The sequence below is a fragment of the Parus major genome, chromosome 1A (assembly GCF_001522545.3).
Source record: "Parus major isolate Abel chromosome 1A, Parus_major1.1, whole genome shotgun sequence".
Lineage (NCBI taxonomy): Eukaryota > Metazoa > Chordata > Aves > Passeriformes > Paridae > Parus > Parus major.
Genome location: NC_031773.1, coordinates 54,721,201 through 54,743,300, shown reverse-complemented (window position 1 = coordinate 54,743,300; position 22,100 = coordinate 54,721,201). Strand labels below are relative to the sequence as shown.

General features: G+C 39.8%; 1 protein-coding gene across 9 annotated transcripts in view; it reads right to left on the bottom strand.

Annotated features, from left to right (window-relative positions):
• BICD1 (BICD cargo adaptor 1) overlaps positions 1–22,100 on the bottom strand; it is a 167,235-nt gene that overhangs the window by 128,854 nt on the left and 16,281 nt on the right. The window lies entirely within an intron of this gene.

The following is a 22,100-nucleotide window of genomic DNA, read 5'->3' as shown; positions in this document are numbered from 1 at the left end:
TGCCCAGTTGCTCAACCTCATAAAGCCTGTCTGCAATTTCTCAGTTAGGTCCCAGTCTGACTACCCTGAATACTTAAGTATCATCAGCAGCTCATTCACTTCACTGTTCCCTGTCTTTTCCAAGTTACCCATCAATATATCGAGCTGCACAGGCTCCAGCAGAGACATCTGCAGTCCTTTACTGGTGGCTTGATTTCCACCATGAGATTTTCCCATTTTACTGTTACCTGCATTCTGCAATTTTTCTTCCATTATTAATTCACTTGAAGATTTACCTTACTGATCCATTGCTGTGTTAGGGCACAGCTTCCATATTTTTTTTTTAAATGAAGTGCAGTTGATAATTTTGTCAAATACCTATGGAAAATCCCGGTATATCACCTCACCTGACAATCATCTTTGTTCACATGTTTACCATGTGCCTCAAAGAACTCCAGTAAACAAATAGGAAAAGCCTTGTTGCTGCAAAACCCACACTGACTATTCTGCTATCTCTTCTGTTCACTCAAAGGTAAATTCTATTATAAAAATTACTCTGTCTCCCAGATAAGGGCAATTGGCTTTTTTGGGCTTCCCTGGAAAGTCTGCCTCACCCTTGCCCTTTACCATCCTTTCACTCTTCTGAAAGTGCAAAATCATATTAAGTGAATCAAATTAAGGTGAGCAGTTCCATAGCACAAGTAATGTTTCTGTCCTTCAAGGCACACCACACTATAGTGATGACATGTCAATCTATTTTAGTTATGTTATTCCTCCAATCACCTTTTCTACAGGCACCAAGACAAGTCCTTTGGCATCTGCCTCCCTCACAAGAGAGATTTCTGGGAATTTAAAACTCCCACATTCTTCACTGGGATAGAAAAAGTGATAAAATAACTTGATTTTACTATTGTGACTTACTGCTTTGAATATTCTTGAAAAAAGAGCAGATATGCACATCACAAAACAGGGTCTGGTAGATAAACTCTTTTCCTTGGAGTGTACTGCATTATGCTTTAAAACACCACAAAGATTTGACCCTTTACTTCTTTCAATATTTCTTTAAAAAACCAACACAAGCAACCAAAAAATAAACACCACAAACCAAAAGCAACCCCCACAACAAATACCTTTTCTGCACTCTCAGAGTTGTCTTCAACTTCTGGGTGGGAGCTTCCCACTTTTGTTGTCCCTGCAGAGATGTTGAATTTATGCACACTGTAGCTACTACCACAGAGCACCTTCAGTGTGACATTTTGAAACTGCTCTGCATATTCAGGAGCCAGATGCTGCCTCTCTCCTTACAAATCCCCTCCCCAGTTCATCTAGGTAGCTGCCACTGACAGTGTTTAAAGCTAATTTGCAGCATCCCATCCCAATATGACACAGCTGTTGCACCCCATCCCTTTACAATCTCTCCCATTTTCCTCCACAGCACTGACAGCAATAACACAATCCTATTACCATGGTTTTTTCTTTTCCATGCCAAAACTCACTGGGATTTTTCTGTTACCTATAGCAGATTTGACTTGACTTTAAGCTTTAAAATACAGCACAGCTTCTCTGCCAGCTCAGCTTACTCCAGCTCTCTCTGTACTTTGACACTGCATTATCCCAGCATTTATCACCCTCCTGCCACATTTAAGATGCATGTTATGTCAGTATCCTCTTTTAAAGACAAGTATTTAGTTGCACATTTTAGTACTTCGATTTCTGGGATTAATGCAGAAATACATATAAAATGTATCAAAATATTTTGTTTTCTTCTGTGCATGTTTAAGTAGCACTTCATTAGATCCCACCCTTTCCTTCTGTTTCCTACCTAGTTACTGACAAGGGACAACACAGGACCTACACAGAGCAGGGCTGAGGAGTTACTGCCTAAGCTTTGTTTCCAGAATCTCTGGATTCACTGCACCATGGATAGAGGCAAGATGCCTTTATCCACTGGGTGCTCCTCTTCCCTTCCTAGGGACCTGTCCAAGCACCTTGTCATGCCCACTACCACCCCAGTGCCCAACAAGCAGGCAGCACTTACTTGAGTAACACAAGATGGCTTTAATATTTTCTCCTTAATTTAATATTTCCTCCTACATCAAAAAGCCTGGTAATACATTTTCAGTGCAGTGGCACATGTTACAAGGAGAAGAAATCATGATCACGCTCAACTGCCTCACCACCAAGTCACCACCCTCCTGCTGCTATAGAGACAGGACTTAGCCCTGACATGTTCCCAAGAGCTTCTCTGCCTCCTTTCCCCTTCCCTCAGCAACACCAGCACTGCTGATGCAAAATCAACCCCTCCAGAAAGCGCAGTGTCAGTGAGCCCCTCCATAATCCAGCTTTCCTTCATATCAGCCACCCTTGACTTAGGAGAGCTTTGGCTCCATGAGCCCTGAGCTGTTCTGAGAAGCAAAGATAAACCCTGTTTTGGAAAGTCAGAGCGGGAAATTGAGAAGCACAAACACAAAAGAGATTAAATATACCTACTTCTGCCTGGCAGTAGATATGCCTAAATCCCCAATGACACCCTACACTGAACCTTCCATAAAAATTACAGTGGCATTCCATCGTTGTGAACTACATAAAACCACGCTAAAAGCACGGCAATACATCCTCCATACATCATTCAGAGTAGCAATGGATAGCCAAGGTCAAGGTGCTGTGAGAGAAGCCACAACTCTCCATTGCCATCTGGATTTGGAGGAATAGCGATGGGAATGGACTTCACTGTCACTGCACTTCTTTCTCCACAACACTGGTGCTGCAATAGTGCCATCATGAAGGAAAGACATCACCTCTGTGTAAGTAATTTTGGAGTGCAGGAGGGAAGCCCAGGTATCAAGAGCAGAAAGTTAAAGGAAGCTTTGAAAACAGTTCTTACTGACATTAACAAAGAACTGAATTATTCATGCTACTGAGTGCAGAAAGAGGTGCTGACACAGGTGATTGCTTGCATGAAAAGATTTGTAGTCTCCACCAGCCACACTGAACCTCTGCTTTTAAATATACACGAGGTCTCACCCTTGGATAGATTGCACATGAAGTGGTTACTTATCTACTCTGTATCTAAATTGCTTAATTTTTTTTAACTCCTCCAAGATTCTTGTGTGCTATCTGACAAAAACAGCAGAGTGCCCATGGTCAGAGAGTTCTTTAGTTCATCTCTGGTACCAGCAGACACATGCATACTGAAGAAGCTTCCTCATTGATTTATCCAAGATCTCTGATCCAATAAGCCATTTATCACTGCCAAAAGGACAGGGACAAATAAATTTAACATGATGTGTTAAACACATAGGCCATAACATGATTGAACCTCATTTTCCAAGGGCCTTCTCTTCAACCTAAGAAATGTGGAAGCACGAACTGCACTTGTATGACAGCCATACTACAATTGCACCTCTTGCTTCTCCACACAGGAAGAAGTTGCAGGCACAGAACCAGAAATTATTAGAAAAAAAATCCAAACAATTGGGTTAAAGTCTCTTTGGAATGTGCTTCCAGTGTTGACATGAAGCCATTTTTTCCCTGTGGTATATGTTTTTTTTGCAGGTGGCTGCGATACCCTTGGAAAGCCTAGAACAGACCTAGTGACAAATTTGGAATTTCACAAATTACATGTATTTGTGGCAGAAATGTAAGCTACTGGAATTTTAAAACATCTCTAAAGAAAAAACTAAACAGAAAATGAACCATACTTTGCTCTCTACCCAGGCTTTATTACATACTTGTAAGCAAGAATGTTTTCTCCAAGATCCCAGAAACCCATTTTAAAGAGTCCCTATTCAGGCCAATCACAGGGTTCCCAAATTAACTACATGTCTAAGCATAACATATTATCCAATTCATCTATGGGCATCGTAAAAAGTGCAATGAGTCTAAATATACTCTGAAAACTTCCTAGGTATATTAGTATAATTTTTTTCTATTAAATGAATGCAATTTAATAAATTCACATATTCTTAAAAAGAGAATGTTAGATGGATTTAGTTAACATCAAATTCAATGCCACATAAGGCAGTCTACAGCAAAGAGTAGAGCACAGCTCCTGATTTTGCCAGAGCACCACAAAATATTACCAGATGAAACAAGCATCTTCCTTGCCTTGAAAAGCTTCTTTACTTTTCCCCACTTGTTCTACTCTAATAAGAGTTATCACATTTCTCTCCCCACCTCACTTCTTACAGCCTTACTGATGTAACCATTACTTTGAAACCTGCTGAAAGTTCTAAGCTCTCTTCTGCAGCTTCCAAATCCAATAATACTGCTGTGGTCAGGATACAGAGTGCACACATGGCTAATACCAGAAGCATAAGCATCACTCACTGTGGAATTACTTATTTTTTAAGACTACTTATAAAGTTCAGCTTCATAGTAGCAACTTCTTTGCCACACTTCCTGAAAATCAGAGGAATTCTATTCAGCTTATTACAACTCATAAATAAATAATTGAGCACATGTACAAACAGATTACATCACCTGCTGAGAATCAACACTGCAGCAGGATGCTCTGCAATTCTGATTAATATATTTTAGTCTTATCATTATCATAGTCAATTGAAATAATTCATATAAACGTATTTGATTTGCCATCCTCAATCCTGCAGGACAGAATTGCATAAAGGTTCAATTATACTCCATAACTCTTCAGATATAAACATTGACTCAGTCTGGGGCTAGGATTGGATCCAGCTGCATCCAGCCTCCTCAGAGGTGTTGAGAAAGCAAGAGGGTCCTTCTGCACATTATGACTCAGTGGGAGGCTCTCCCTGATGAACTTGTGAAGCTTCCATTCTGCCTGCAACACACACATCCCCCAGACAAGCATTTGGGGTTTCCACACACAGCTGCACTGAAGGCAAATCATCAATCCTGAGGTAGCTTGGACCAAGCTCTTCCTCACTGACACAAAATTACCCAGTTCCATCTTAACCGGAAAAAAAAACACCACTTAAAAGAAAATGGGGAATAAGAAGCAGAGAAAAATTTACCATGGAAGGTTTTTTTTGGCTGATAACACAGAAGGTAGCTCATTTGAGAAAGTCAGTGCACAACTAAAAAAATATTAGGCACGCCAAATTACCATATAAACCTTTAATTATTGTTTCCAAATATTTATTGCCCTCCAAACGCTGTAAAGGTCACTTCACAATACCCAAACACACAACTTGGATGAATTAGTCACACCAGCATGCTTCAGATTTAGCATTAATTAGATTCACCCTCTTAGTTCCTCATCATATTTTCTGTCTTTTGGTTTAAAACACCAGTGTATAGCAAACCTTCAAACTCCCAAATATTACAGATATTCCTATTTAGAAAGCAAACTAAATCCCAGTGTGCCACCATCTTTAAAGTTCCTGCCTTTCTTTTTTCTGTTGGGCAGGTATTATATATCACAGTTCAGAAAAGCAAACTCACTTATCCAAGAAAAGCCAAGTGCAGATCAAACAAAATAGCCAATTCAAGAATTCTTTCATCAGTTTATTTTATAGCCACAACAACAATTTACTCATTGCAAAGACATATTATATTTAAAATAATGGAAGAAGGAGCCATAAATGAGTTTTTAAAAGGCTCATTTGTCTCAGGGGATTTGGAAGTGGGAGCTGGAAAAAGCTCCAGAAGTTTTATTAATTGTTATTAGCTGGATCACCACAACACAAAAGCTCTTGCTGTGCTAGGTACTCTTTAAAAATATTAAGCTACAAAGCATCCCATGTTTCATAATGAATTATCAAAAGATAGATATAGGCTGGCAGGTAGAATAAAGCAACAATATTACATCCAAGAAAGGTCATTGTATCTTTATGTTTAAACCAAACTATGCTTTCTGACCACTGAAGTTGATAATTCTCCTTACTGCATAGAACAATACCAAATTTCAGATGTGCTATTTCTTGCCTAAAATGACCATGAAAGCATCTAAGAGCAAACCTGCCCTGCAAGAGCTGAGGTTTAACTATGGACAGAACACAATTAGAGTGGAAACCTTGGAAACATCTTGAAGTGGCAATTCCCGGACATTTACTCTAAGAGATATTTCCAAAAAGCAGAGGTTTCCCTGACAGCCAGCATTCTGAAAGATGCATTTCCTGAATTAATTCACCGACTGAGCTCTATCTTCCCTCTTTTCTGTCCTTTCAGAGAGGTTTGCAGGCTAAGAGCACAAAGGCAGTAAAAGCACTAAGCAATCAAGAATCCTTTTTAGAGCTAACAAGCACTACAAGAGACCCTCAGAGCCTTTAAAACTGCTGAGTTCAGCTGAAGGTGGTTCAGCAACGTTTATTTTGGCACATCTGAGATTGCTACGGAGCAGACTGAACTGAAGAGTGCTACAGGAGCAGCTGTGCAGCTCCAACCACACTGCAGCACCTCCTCTGCAGCACCAGGCTCATCTCATGTACCACACACACAACAAGGATACCCCAGCTCAGGATGAGATCACACAATGCAAGTATCTGGAATTTTCCAGATAATAAATGCTGTGCTGTCTGTGGGACTCTGAGGTTCTCTAACTGTTCTCTCCCTTTACAGGTGTTGTTATTATCAGCAGATAAAGGATTCACCCTACAGCCCTAGGACAGAACTTAGACGCAGAGGACCAAATCTCATACAGCCTTTTGCACTAGAGCTTGTAAATTTACAACTACAATTCTTGTAAACAACACCAAGATGATTTAAAAATACACTGTGGATAAGACTGGGCTCAAATTTTCAGCTCAGACTTCAAATACTAATATCTGGTTTCCTTTTTCCAAAACCCTTATCAGAAAATTCCTGCCACGATCAGGGATGTTACTTCCAAAAAACTTTGATTTTTCACCTCCAGATAAGCCTGGAAAATATAGGTAATAATAATTATGGGTACAAACCATCATTATCTATCCCCCAGATCAGATACACAATAAAACATCTTAGAGGGTGACTAGAATTAAAAATATCTAGCGTAACAGGCTTTTGTAAGGGATATAAATTAGCAGTTAGAAGGAGCCATTAATTTCTCATATTGCTTAAAATTCTCCTAAAATAACACACAGTAAAAAATTCCTTATTGTAATGGCTGATCTTAGAAAATTATCCAGCAATGTGGAAGAGCCAAAGCTACTGAACAAGCTACAGGAAACAACAGCTAATTAAGATGCTTCCTCTCTATCCTGTACTTCCCTTTCAATCCTCCCAAAAGCATTGATCCCCACAAATACTATTTCTCACCAGTTCAAGGTGCTCATTCTTCTCACTCCCTGTGCATCTGTCTCATTAATTCTTGGCACATTTGGCCCTTAGCCTCTTGGTAACAAGCAGCAAGTGCACACATCTCCCACCCTGCCAAAAGCACTGCTTTTGTTGCATTGAGGTAAAAACCAGAAAGCAAGCAGCTCTGCCTCTTTAGGTGGCTTTAGTGCAGAGAGCCAGGCTACGAAGCACCATGCAGCCTTTGCTCCCAGCCTCCTCCAGGTTCATGGGGGCTCTGTCCCCAGACCCCATTTCTCCCTTCTAGGATCTGGATATCAACAAATTCCAACAGACACTGAATCGTGTCTCCCTCTGCCTCCATAAGGACAGAGCTGGTTTACAAGTTGGTTACAGCTGCAGCAACTGCTTTGATGCATACTGGGATTTTACTTTGTGACCAAACATTCACTCTCATAGTTTTAAAACTCTCAGAGTTTTAAAGCATTGACAGGTCAAAACCGGGGCTAACCTTTAAATAACTGAGCCCTTAAGATATTTGCAAGTGCCCAACTCAGTTGCTGCAAACAGGTACCTGGCCAGCTGATAGCTTCACAGCCCAGGCTTAAGAAGTTGTGTTTTGTCACTAAAACCAGGGTAAGGACTCAATTTAAAAGTAATAAATGGAAAAAAAAAAAAAAAAAGTCACTGTTGCAAAATGTTGAATATGTAAAAATTTTCTTAAGAAAGGGCATTCTTTGATGTTTGATCTTTATATACTTACAAGCCTAATCAACAAGAATGGAGATCTAATCCATGAAACAGCAGCTAATGAGCAAGCTCTAAGTGACATCCGTGTGTTAGAAAAACAAATTACTTGTTGGAATCATTGCCTTGTTAAAGTTTAGGGCTTTATATGCTTCAGTGATCTCAGACCTAGGGGTAGGTTAACAAACCTTGGGAAGAAGGATGCCCACTGATAGTGGAAACAAAGAATACAGAATTTATGGGCCACAAAGTCTTCAGGTGGAATTCTCAAGATAAGGAAGAAAGTGATAAACTCAAGAGAGCAGCTGTGCTGAAATCAGCTCCAACTGGGTAAAACGTAATTCCAGCAGGGGGAGATCAGGACCACCAACCCAAGAGGACTGAAAGACTGATCATGTGGACTAATTAGCATGAGAAGCAAAAGAATCATTAATCAATAGAAGACAGGAGTCAGTGTTCATTGGCTACAAGTTACCCAGTTCTCCTAATAATTATTCTTTCCTTGCTAAAATATATAATATATAGTAAAACATTTTTATAGCTGATGTGCCTGATTTATGGAATTCCACCAAGCACCTTGGCTTGCACAACTCTGAAATAAATAATCCATGTTTCTCTCTAGCATGCAATTGGCTTGATCCATATCACAAAAAAATTAGATTTTTGCTGACAGCACCATCATTTAAGACTCCAAACACTTCTGGTAGCATCCATAATTTTAAACAAACAGGTTGTTTTCCCACTTGTCAATCATAAGTCACATCCTAGTATCCACTACCTAAGAACTAATCACAAGTTCCATGAAGTTTTTTATTCCTTCTTATGTGGATAAAGACACTTGAAAGAGTGAAAAGAAAATCATGTATTTTGATAAACACGCACCAAAGTCTCATGATTTCCCAAAATGACAGGTATAAAGTGAATCTTACACATGGATTTATATAAGGACTTATGAGCTTCAGAAGTCTTCTGACTCCTCACTGCATCTGCCTCATTGGTATTCCAGCAATGCTATATTGTCTGAAGACAGAAATACTAACACTTCAAGACAGCAGCAGATAATAATGTTGACATTTTCATGTGGTAAACAAGTTTCAGCTGGACAATATGCTTTGCATACATTAATCATCTTCCTTTAAGCAACTCATTCACCAGATTGAGTCTAAATGGCTTGAACAACTGGATACACAAATACATTTTGGTAAACGAGAAGCAAGGCAGTTATTGCTAAATTCTCCTTCTTTCCACAAGCCAGTCTGTAAAAAAGCAGACAGCATGTGCTTCATGGAACAAGCTGCTGCCCTGAGACAGAAGCTGTTTTTTTCCTTCATGTAACCCTGTACTGGCTCTACTGGCATCACAGGCCCAGAGTAACTGCGCTATTCCAGACTAAAATTTGGATCTGGTTTGCAGTGTTATGGAGCCATCCCTTTGTCTGGCAAAGCCCTGCTCAAAGCACAGGAAGCAAGGAGTCATCACTGAGGGCTCCAGTGCCAGCAGGAAGCCACCACCACCACTGGCTAATTCTAAAGTGCTTGCTTAGGGTAGGGCTCCTCTCCAGAAACATCTAAGCCAGAGAGCTGGAGGTGGCTGGAATCAAACTGGAAGCATTTTCAGGAAATCAGTTGTTTGGATGATGAGCAAAGAGATGCAGGCAGAGCTAGTTAATTATGTAGGAAACACAGAAATAGAAAACCTACAGACAGGGTAGGCTGCCATGACTGCTTTGCCCTCCTCCATTTCTGTAGCCTCACGCAGACACACAGAACCACTGGCTCTAGCATCACACAAATATCTGCTGCTTGATTAAAGGAGTCTCACGCAGATTTGTTCTCCCATCCTCCATGAATTCAGGCATTCCTCCTGACTTATCCCTCCAGTATCACTTGCATGGCTACAAAGTGGGAGTGCTTCCACAGAGGAGATGGGAGAGAGCAACAGTCTTGGGGAGGAAATGGAAGAGTGAAGCTATGCTGGAGAAATAAACCATCCATTCAAAGGTGTTCAATGCAGAATAAACTACAATAAGAGATGAGATCTAACTGGTAAGGATTGATTCCACACACTTTTTCCTCATCTCTTTCTTGATCATATCTTGCTGGAAGGAAAAATTAAATTTCAAAGAACAGCTGTTACAGATTCTGTCTTTTCCATAAGAAATCTGAAGCACTCAATTCCCATTATGATCCATTAAGCCAGTGTCTGACTGAAGACATACTCATTAGAGCCCATTTCCTCTGCCTGGATGTATGAGAGCTTCCAGCATAGAATTAATACAACATCACACACACACACACAAAAAAAGAGCATCTTTAGCATCTGTCTTGATTAAAGAAAAAACTATGAATTAGTTAAAGCATTTCTCACTCTAACTCTCACTGTTATCTTCCACTCAACTTCATTCACACCACCCTTCAAAAGAGAGTCACTGCACAGCCTCAGACCTGAGTCTTTTCTGGTGCTGACAAAGACTGTCCCCTGCATGATGATGGTGTGGTCCTCATGGGCTAAAAACTTGAGTTTGTCCTGAAGCCTGAAAGAAGGAACATCTGGAGTTATGTACAAACCTCCTAATTTAGATGCTGCTGCCACCACCACACCTATGCGTGATCCCGTTTGTGATTCTCTCCTTTCCCAGTGCAGATGCCTCCATTTGCTCTGCAGACTTTTATTTACTTACAGTATATAATCTGGCATGCAATTGCTTTAATACTTTATTTTCATAAGAGTTTATATTCTGCCTCAAGTACATTCATCATGGATTCCAATAAAAGCCTACCTTTGAGCAGATAAACAGAACCTCCTACAAGAGCTTGCAGTTCTTTGTGGAGGTCTTGGCAATGCCACTGAATTAATTTTGTCAAAGCAGGGTAGCAAGAATAGGCTCAAAGTAGTTTTGCCTAACAAGTATTTGTAACATCAGCCTTGCTGATGCAAACTTGGCAAATAATCAAGTTCTGTACTTAACTGCATAGTGGATTGCTTAATAAGCAACATATGTCTCCATAAAAGAAAATTGAAAGGAAAATAATTATAAAGAAAAAGATTGAAACTGCAGAAGAATATAAACTATAATCATGCAGTCCAGTGTTATCACTCTAATAGACTGTGCAGTGCTATTAATCATTGAAATAACCATGTCATTTTAGGAGCACTACAGAAAGCTGCTTGTTAGTACTGGCAAACCATTCCCCTCCCTAAAATCAAATCCAAAATATTAAATATAAAATATTCTGAAGTTTTAAACCAGCCAAGGTGAAACCCATTTTTGCTGCAGCTGAACCAAACAAAAACAGGAAATGTGCTACTTCCATTTGAGATAATCTCAATTTAAGAAGCAAATGCACCTCTTGTTTGTCACAACAAAGGAGTTACAAACACATCAATGTCTCCTGTTCACGTGGCCAGTGAAATCCTCTGAAGTTTTGTTGTACATCAAACTCCTCCACCAAAACCCACACACAAGAAGAGTACTTTTCCACTCAACATTATTTTTTTTATTAATGTATGCATGCAGCACTCACCTGTAAAACTATTTTAGAAACCATGGACACATGATGAACTACTGGTGCAGAAAGGTGTACCCTGGGTCACCTACATTGAATCTTCATGACATAAGTAAGCAACCAAAATGCAGAGAAATAGCAGCACTTGTATTTCTACCTGATCAACACATCACACCAGAAACGAGTACCTAATTAGTTTCCAATTAGACTGTTTACATCATTACTGCAGCAACACAATTGCAATATTTTATCTTGTTTTAGCAAATAACCATTTACAGCCTATACAGAGCAGTGTTCTAGTTAACATGCTGTGCTTAAATTAATGACAGATTTTAATGCTAGGTTTAAAAAAAACCACCCAAAAAAAAATCCTACAAAAATACCTACAAGACAACATATTTATGTGATTTAAATTATGGTCTGATTGCAAAACTCATTAGCTACAGAGCTCAAAACATACTAGGGTTTCCACATTGTGTTAACAAGTCAGGCAGTTATCTTTAGACTCACAGGCTAAATTGTACCTGCATATGAATCTAGTGGGTTGCACTATCAAACCTGAGCTATCCCAGTACAGAACTGCCAGTACTCAAAGGGGTAAATAATCAAGGGTTCATAAACTCTACAGATTTATTTCTGCTTCTACTCCCTTTTGCAACTCAGGCAGGGAAGCAATTGCTCCTGTGCAAACAGTCATTTAGAAAAGATCTTCTCAAAGTGCTCTTGGCACTTTCCAATTAATTTTTCCATCCCAAGCTCCTTACAGGAAAATTCCCCTGGAATCTGAGCCAAATTATTCCTATCATTCCTTTCCAGCTGTGCAGCCCCTTGACAGAAAGCACAATGGAGTTGTTATGCCTTCATTATATCCAAATGGGAATTCCATGAAGACTGAGCTTGTTGTACCCTTCTCCAAGTACACTTACACCTTGACTAATGATGGCCACAAGCCTTTTAGCCTAAAAAATTGTCTGCTAAACTTACAGAAGATTCTTCCTCTTTCTTCCCTCTGCATCCAATTGCACAGCATCTTTTCTTATTTTTAAGTTTCCTAAGTATCAAAGTGGATAGTACAAACTTACACACCCCTCTCCAGACAAACTTCCCTGAAACAGGACAGATGCCTCAATGAAATTCCTGTGATAACAAGAGAAAAACTACTTTCTGATGACCTGCAAGGACAGGTGATTCTCTGCAGCCTTTCCTTCACTTCTTGGGAGAAAATAGTATGACTAGGAAAAGTGATGCTGGTGAGCGGTAAGCAGCGACATTGCAACAAAAGTATCAGTTTGAAAAAGGTTTTTTAACAGAATTCCAACCCTAATACCTGCCTGCTTGCCTGTACAAATGTATTTATTCTGCTGCTAAAGTCAAATGTATACTTAAAATTGTTTCCAAATGAAAACACATTTTTCTCTTTAAGTGAGATTCCTCTCAGCTTCCACTTTATCCAACATTACAAGAACTATTTCAACAAAATTTAAGTGTTCTCATACAAAAAGCTTGAGTCTCTTTACATTAACAGTTTCACCATTGGTTCATAGTCTGGAGACCCACAAGGGACACTGCACCCAGCTCTGAGGCCACCAACATAAAAAGACATGGACCTGTTGGAGCAAATCCAGAGGAGACCACAAAGATGCTCAGAGGGCTGGAGCACCGCTGCTATGGAGCCAGGCTGAGAGAGCTGGGGTTCTTCAGCCTGGAGAAGAGAAGGCTCTGGGGAGATGTCAGAACACCTTCCAGTGCCTAAAGGGGCTACAAGAGCTGGAGAGGGACTTTTCAGAAGGGTGTGGAGTGATAGGACAAGGGGTTGACTGCTTTCAGCTGGAGGTAGGTTTGGATTGGATGTTAGTAAGAAATTCTTCACTGTGAGGGTGGTGACAGCCTGGCACAGGTTACCCAGAGAAGCTGTGAATGTCCCATCCCCAGAAGCATACACAGCCAGGCTGCAAAGGGCTTTAAACAATCTCATCCAGTGGGAGCTGGAACTGCATGATCTTTAAAGTCCCAACCCAAACCATTCTGTGATTCCAAGGACATGAATGATCTCCCAGTCCTGTGCAGGGTTTATGTCAGTGCGGTGCGACTCACACTCTGATAGCATCCTGACAATCACCTGAGTTACCATAACCATTAATTTGAAGTACCCAAACTGGCTGGAGATAAAATTAGAGGAAACTGAAAAGTTACATTGCACTGAAGGAGTTCAGTGCAAATACAATGCAAGTCATGTTCCAGTTCACTTCTCAGAAAAACAGAAAATGGCTGCTTAAGAAAGTATGATTCAATTACCATAATTTTTAACTTGGCAGGTTTGATTTTAGACAGATATATGGTGCCAATGAAAAATTACTTTTGCATCTTCAGAGCACTGAGACATCTGCTGTTCACAAAGTTGCTCATTAAAGAGCTGCCAGAACTTCTTTCAACCCTCAACCCATCTTTTCTCCTTATCAGTAAAAGGCAATTCTCACTCCCAAAAAATCACAAAAACAATACAAAACAAAACAAAAAAAAAAGAGAGAGAGAGAGAAGGAAAATAAAAGAGGAGAGCACTGGCATTTTGCTGAATTTTAAAGTATAGGACTTCAGACTTTTCATATCACCTGAGAGTGATGAAACCATGATGGCATTGGCTCATTTGACATTTTCTCTCCCTGCTAAATAAACTGAACTGCTCAGAAAGCTCAGATTTGTTCTGATTTAAGCTTCAGCATTCCCAAAATGGAATTCTTCTGTCCAAACAGGCCCAGATAATGTTCATTATTTTAGACTGACATTCAAACATATTCTATGAACACGAAGATTTAAATACACACCACCACCCCCATCTTAAAGGGGATTTGGTTCAGAAGTACATTAGTACCCAAAAAGTTGTTTCCTCTCTTAGCTTAGTTAATGAACTTAGTGTCACACACTGACAGTAATATAATGGTGTAGATAAATACACCACTACTTTGGAGGAGGTTACAGGGTTGGTTTGTTGGTTATTTTTTTCAATTCATTGTGTAAATTACTAAAATTTAGTAAAAATTTTAGTAAATTACATCATTACTAAAACTCTGCAACCTCAGAATTCTCAACAACATACAACCTTTTTACAATATTATATAAAAAAAATCCAAAAATTGTTATCTGCAGCTACAGATTGAGGAAGAATGAAGATATAAGTATTTTTCATGCTGCTCTTTGAAAGGTTTTACTGCAAGATTCATACCATTACATCTGAAAGATATGAAGCAGTTATTTTCTTCATAATTCATTCTTTTGAAGAACAATATAAAAATCTCGGAAATTAGCTATCAATAAAATCTTCAGTTTTCCTCAATTTTACAGTACTATCCAGGGAAAACTGCATCAACTGCAGACAGATAATAAACAAGAGATGAAACACAGGGTCAAGCACATTTTTTCATTAAACTTTCACCACCATTTCCTACTGAAGACTACAGGCTGCAGAGACTGTTTCTAATTAACAAAGCACAGGTCTGGCACTCTTCAGTATTTTTATGAATAACGTCAGCAGCTACAAAAGCTCTGAAGAGAAATGAGACATAGTAGAGGATGAGCAAGTCAGCACAAGTCTCTATATGATTCTTTGTCAGGAAAGAGCAAACATAATCCTTGGATGTATAGAAATGAATTAGGAAGCAAGAATGCAATTTTTCTCCCCAAGCAAGGTATTAACTGCACAGATGTAGGATTAAGCAAGAGTTCCAATAACTCACTTAAAAAGGACACCAAAAAATCAGGAGATGATGCAGAGAATTACAATTCTGTCTCAAGGTTATGTGAAAATTCAGCACTGAGGATAAGAAGCTCACTCTGTTTTGGAGGTGAAAGCTGATAGCTGGATGACATGACTACAACATCAAATAAAAAGAAAAAGGAAATAAGAAAATCACCTCTGGCAGAAATTTAAATGTCCTTGAGGCTTTTTAGTCAAGCAAAGCATATAAAAAGGAAATTTTCAGCTGTAGTTTAAATTTAAACCAAACACACTGAAATCTGAGATTAAGTATGGAGCTTTTAACCAGAGGGAGTTAACTACTAAAATTAATTGCCAAGGAAACAGTCAAGTCTGCCTTTTAATTTCTTCCCATGCAGACTGGATGCCTTTTCACAAGATGCCCACAAGACAAATGCAAACCAAAGGGCTCAGCACAAAGCTAAAGGAGAGTTATACTCCAGCTCTTACTCCTCAGGTCAGACAAGCCCTAAGCACTTTTTAACCCTTGCGCTCCATGAATTTATTTGTTCATCCAGCCAGAAGCAAATCTGAATGGTGTAGCTCTAAGTACTTCAGATGGGATTTATCTTCCCCAACATGAAGTCATCTAAAAGTTTCCTGCCCACCCTAAAAAAGCCAGGAGCTCCTCACAGCAGAAGCACTTCCAGAAGTGATCTCTTGCAGTCCAGCTGTCTGTCCCTCCTTCAACCTTAGGATAGGGGGGAGCCCCAAAGGCTACTCATTTAACATTTGGGTGGAAGACGGTGAGCAAGATGAATAGAAGCTTCATGCCAGGATGGAACACTATTAAAGACAGAAGCATGAGCATGGTTGCTTATCTCAATAAGAGCCCATGAAGACAAACACAAAAATTTAAATACCCCTTTGTGTATGTAAAAATAGCTAGTGAAGGAACGTTTCCTCTTCTAAAACAATCCCATTAATTTATTTGCCACTTAAATAGTCTCTGAAAACAAGCCAAAGAAATATTTTGGAAAATCTAAACAGCTGTGCATGATGCAGTTTTCCAGAGATTTACTCCAGAGACTTGAGAGAGAAAATCCTAGTAATTGGAAAAAGAGGATAAAGCCACTAAAGCGCAAGAAATTAGAGAGACTAAAATGGCACAGCAGGAAGAAAGGAGAGACAATACACATGCATCAGCAATTATTTGCGATTTAAAGCTATGCAAGAAGCATGTTTTATATGATCCTTAGAGATCATTTCAAAGGACAGATACAGGGTATTACAAGTTTGAAAAAAGAGCATGCTAGAGGTCTCTCTTTGATCAGAGGAAGTTAAACAAAGCAAGGTCTGAAACATGGAAATGACCCTTATCCATTAAACCCACTTCTGTCAACTGTCCCCTGTTTCTGAGGGCACGTTTCTGCACCCATGCAGGGAAGGCTCTCTAATTCCAGTCCCTGAGCTTTGGGATACAGCTACAATTAAGGAAAAAAAGGGGAAAAAAAAACCCCTAGACAATGTCACACCCACAAAAATCCACACATTTCTTAGAGCCCTTGAAGATATACATCTGTAGCCTGAAAAGAATGACAAGATAATAAGCTGACACTCAGCACACAAACTCTCCTCTCATCTTTTGAGAGGCAGCAAAAAATTCAGACAATGCAGTAAACAACATTGAAATGCTGTCAAGCCAGAGATTAGAAATATTTCCTGAAAGCTGGTGTTTACAAAGACCTGCTACAATAGAAATTAAACCCGTATGAATTTACATTTAATTTGTACCTCCAGTATTAATGGCCTCCATAGTGCCTCCTGACATATAAACCTAAACAATAATTTGGAACAACAATTGCATTTTAAGTTTCTATTAGCAATTTGATCCATCCAGGCAAGTAGTAAGGACAAGACTAGAATTTCAAGCTTCCCTATAGACTCTTTTAAAATACAGGTCTAATTAATGGAAAATAAGACAAAATCATAACCTGGCAGTATAATTTCTACTAGGAATGTCCTGCCTTATTAAGATTTTTTTTTTAGTAAAAAATGTAATGTGACTGCAAAAGGATCATTCTTTTCAACACAATTTCCATTGAATCAGAGCCACTAGCACAGAGATTTGCTGCTGGGCAATAACCCTAAATATTTGTAAGCATTCAACTCTGTTTTATTTCACAGAAATCATCATAAACTTAACAGCCTGTGCTATCCTTAAGGATCTTACATATTTTATATATACACGTAGGCAGAAACAAATGGAACAGAATATAAAAGGCTGAGGCCTGAAAACCAGGCTACTATATGTCTGTAACAAATTTTGCATCCTAAACCATGAGTTCAAATCTTTTTGAAGACCATCATCCATGATGAACTGAGAGCTGCATCCAGAAACTTCTTCAGGCAAGGGCAAATACACAACCCAAAACCTTTAACACTGAACTCAAGTCTTTTGGCCAACCCATCCAGCACCTTATAGAATACAGAAGCCTCGTTTATCAGATTAAGGCAGAAGAATGCAGCAGGGAAAGGAAACACTATCAAAATATTTTGTTTCATACATTCAGTCCTGTAGAGCAGGCTACAAATGTTCACATTCATGCATTACCTGACACAGAAACATCACTAAATTGTCAGCTGACAAGCAGGAAAGTCAATCTCTGTTTCAATTCTATCACATATCTGACACTTGGTTAGCCCAGGGGATTACTCAGACTACAGCCAAAATAAAAGTATAATTTTGTGCTGAAATTTGCAAGTCTTCTCTTCCACTGTTGTCTTTCTTTCCCTCAGAGAAAAAAATAAAAATTTTGACATTTTAGGATTCTATGCTTAGAATTTTATGGGAGAGCTAACAAGGAAAAAAAAAATTGACTTCTCTAAATACCATTCCCAACAGATAGGAAAGTCAGAGTTTGCCCCTTCCTACACAGCCTCAGAAAAAGGGATTTCAGAAGCTCAGTTACCACCCCCAAGTTACAGTCCCACTGCTGAGCTACCAAAGCTGTAGAACAGAAGAAACAGCATTATTTAAGACCTTACTTACCCAGGCAGGGCTGAGACTTCTCCGGTGCCTTTCAGGAGACACCAGCAGAAGCCACACATTTCACACAGCCAAGACGGACACACACCAGAGAAAGGCTGTGGTGACTAGGCCGCTCCCACAGCCAGCACCTCCAACCACACGGGAAAAAATATGAAGTCAGGTAAATACATACTGATAAAAACATAAAATTTCCTCCCAAGGTAAGCAGGACTCACAGCCCTAAAGAGACTCCCCAGATACCCCAGCCAAGGTAAACCCCACTGCCCTGGCACTCAGCCGCCTGCAAGGAAAGGCCAGGCCAACCACTCTCCATGAGCGCTCTCCTTCTCTGAGGGGGAAATGGGGCTTTATAGGGCAGTGCTGTGAGTTCCTATTGTGATATTGGCTTTTTCACAAGCATTAAGATGAATGTTTTATGTTATATGCTTTTGCTATGTCTTTTGTTTTCCTCCTGCTAGTGAGTTTTAAGCATAGGTCAAGAAGAATTTTGAATGTTAGGGCTGTGTCCCTCTGTACAAAGCAAGATGACCCCAATGGACAAGACAATGGGGCCCAGGCTGTTATCAGCACTGACCGCTTGCAGAGGAAGGAACCCCAGCCCAAATAAAATGGTGATCAGAAGAAATCAAACTTCTATGGCTTCTAAAAAGGCAGAACTGGGGAGTGGTCATGCAAAATACTTCTTGGGAAAGTTTGAATATTAAACCCCCACAGCAGGATGGGATAAAAGGAGTGTTCCAAAGATACCAGGTGTGCTCTTGGCAGCGCACCAAGGCACCCGGCCATTACTCTTTGCTTCATTTTCTGTCTCTTACTGTCTTTATCAAACCTTTTAAAATTTAACAGGAGAGCGAACCTCGTTTTTCACAGCGGGCACAGCTAACCAGCACAACCTCAGACAGTAAAATTGACAGCCCCCTTCGTTAGCGTGAAGCCATTTTCAGCTGCGCCCAAGAGTGCTGCTCCCTGCCCGGCAGCACTGCTTCGGGTTGAAGTGGAGCAGAGCAGGCAGCTGGAGAGATGGTCTACCTCATTTCTCCACTGCAAGCACGGCAGGACTGTTTGTTTATTTGTTTCAACCTCCCTGAAGCATAAAAAACCTTCAGAATAAGCATAGCAGACCCTGAGCCAAAGCTTAATCACAGCTCTTGTGCTGTCAGCTGGCCCTTATTGAGCTGGCCCAGCCTTCAGGGACACACAGCTGAAGCAGACAGACTGCCTGAAGCTTTCAAAACCAGCTGCTCTCTACTTTGCATGGCACTGAAAACATACAGATCAAAGCAGCAGTTACCAACCCTGGAACTCTGGTGTGAAAACTAAGGCAGGGAAATAGTTCCCTGAATATTACTTAGGATCAGTCTGTAGCTTTTTAATCAGAATCTCCATGACTTCTCTGTTGTAACCACAGGACATCTCTGCCCCTCGAGACCTCCTTGCTTTCCCTTCTACTTTATAGCCTATTTTACTTCACAGCTGATCCTGTTGCTAAGCTATGCATGTTAAAAAAAAAAAAAAAAGGATCCCCTACATGTATCTTTTCCACACAAAATGACTGAAAATTTTTAGTTAAGGACTGGAGACTTTTCTTTTCACATGATTTTTTTCCAGAATTGCATTAAAGAACAATCAGCAGTGGAGGCAATGAGGAAGACCTCCATAAGTAAGGGCCAGTAAGTAAAGTCAGTAATCCCTTATTTTGGTAAAACAGCAGCAGGAATAATGTGTACGACTGCAGGATTAATTATTCCTGTGCTCTCATAGCGCGACTTCAGGGAGAATGAGACTACCTGGTCTCTTTAAATTGCTGTACATTCATTCCTGTAAACGCCAAATGTGCAGACAAACTGGGTCAGACTGGTTTTCTTCAGACTCTCCAAAACAACCTCTTATCCTGAGGTGCTCTCCCTGGGAAAAATGCTGTCAAAATTCAATGTCTCTTTAGTTATTCCTGCATGCAGAAGATGGGGGACCAGCCCTAACAGCTTCATCTCCAGCAAGGCACCCCGCAATGCAGCAGAAGCCACCAGCAGAGTTCACGTACACATGTATACAAATTCTCCCGTCTCATGGCATGTTTGGCACTAAAACTGTCACCTTACTCAGTACTGAATGCCTGTGAATTCAAAATGAGCTTCTTCGTGCCTGTGTAGCTCTAATCAAAGATGTTATCACTCAGAACTTGTGGGAACATCTGTGTTATTCATAAATTATGAACTAGACTTCTTTAAGCCCTGGTAATTACTACAGGTATGCAGCACTATGCAGAAATGTGATGCTTACACAGCCATGCTTCACTAAAATGTCAATATTATAAAGCCTGTAACTGATTAGATTATTCTGGATGGGAACTTTAGCACATATAAAACAAGCCAGCTCTTTTTGATGCTGACAGAAGCAGTACAATTTACCAACTCTAAATTTTTCTGCTGCTTTCTTGTCCTCTGTTGCATCCATTACAGAGCATGATTACCTGCACATTTTATGAAGACTATCCTAGAAAATAGCCTTGCAATGCAGTTCACTTTCATTCACAACTCTCTAAAAGTGTTTAAAGACAGGGGAAATATTTTGGAAATGTGTTACATCATTATGGCCCAAACAAATCAAACAAACAAATAAAAACTGCTGCAGAAGATAGAAATAATATTTTAATTAGAAATTAATACCTACAGCAACCTTTTCCCCACCCCATATTTTTTCAAACTCCTTTGTACTGCTATTACAAAGAAGGTAGAAACCCACCAACTCTGAATGACACAGATACGTACGCAGAATTGATAGCCTGGGAAATAAAAAAGGCTTCAATTGAAACTGAAAGGCAGTAACAAAATTTATTTTAAATTGCTTTAAGCTTAATTTAGAAACTGTTTCGTTTCAGTCAGTTACAGATGCAAGCCTACCTTGTAAATTACAGCCAAAGTTACTGTGACCACAAATATAACAGCAACTGCTGCAAACTAAGATTTTTACATTTGTTTGAGATGCCATCTCATTCCAGTTCCCGCTGACATTTAAATACTCCCATAAATTAGTGTGCATAGAGACAGAGAAGATAGGGGAGCTGCTGTTTATTTACTGTTGTTTGATGAGGGAAGGAGAACCAACATTGTCTATTTTGTCTCTTGGTAGTTGTGGTTCACAGCCCTCACAGAACAACCCAAATTACAGCCATGGCAGACCCTGTGTATCTCAAAGGAAAGGATGTACCTTTCAGGGATCCTGTTGGTCCAGGGGTATCTATCTGCCCTCTTAATGCTGTTTGTTCCTGTAGGACAAGAAGCCTGCATATGTCCAAGTTTCATATTTACATTATAATTATTACTGCATAATGAGGAAAAATAACACACTCAGCACTCTCCATCAAAGATACAGTTAAACAAACCCTTAGTTCATAAGGGTTCATAAAAGCAAAACCAATTAATTTATTGTGTTCATCTAACACCAGTATCCCAGCTCCAGCTAGTTCAGGAGGTGTTCCAGAATTCTGCTGGGGACAATCCAGTGTGCAGCCTTGTCTGGTGAGATGTTCCTTTCATAAATCTGACCTCTACATTCCTTTATTTCACCTTTTTGGATGTGATAAGGGAATTCAAACAGAGAAGCAAAGATCCTCCATGGATTTCATATGTAAACTGTGAGTTTTTAAGCCACTTTTAAGAACTCCTGTACTTAGACTCAGACTCAAACCATAGCTGAAGATTAAAGGACTTCTGGAGGTCATCTGCATTTCAGCATGGAAGGCGAGCCAAGGTCAGAAACACAAATTTAGGCCTAACTATCCAGGGCAAACAAGGAGCAATTCTAACCCTGTTTCCTATGGAGGTACTTGAGACATCTTGATGGCAAATTATGACCAAATCTGGTTGAAGGATATTGATTGCAAAGGTGATTAGTCTCTCCTACCAACTCTGTAAAACCAGGCAGCCAA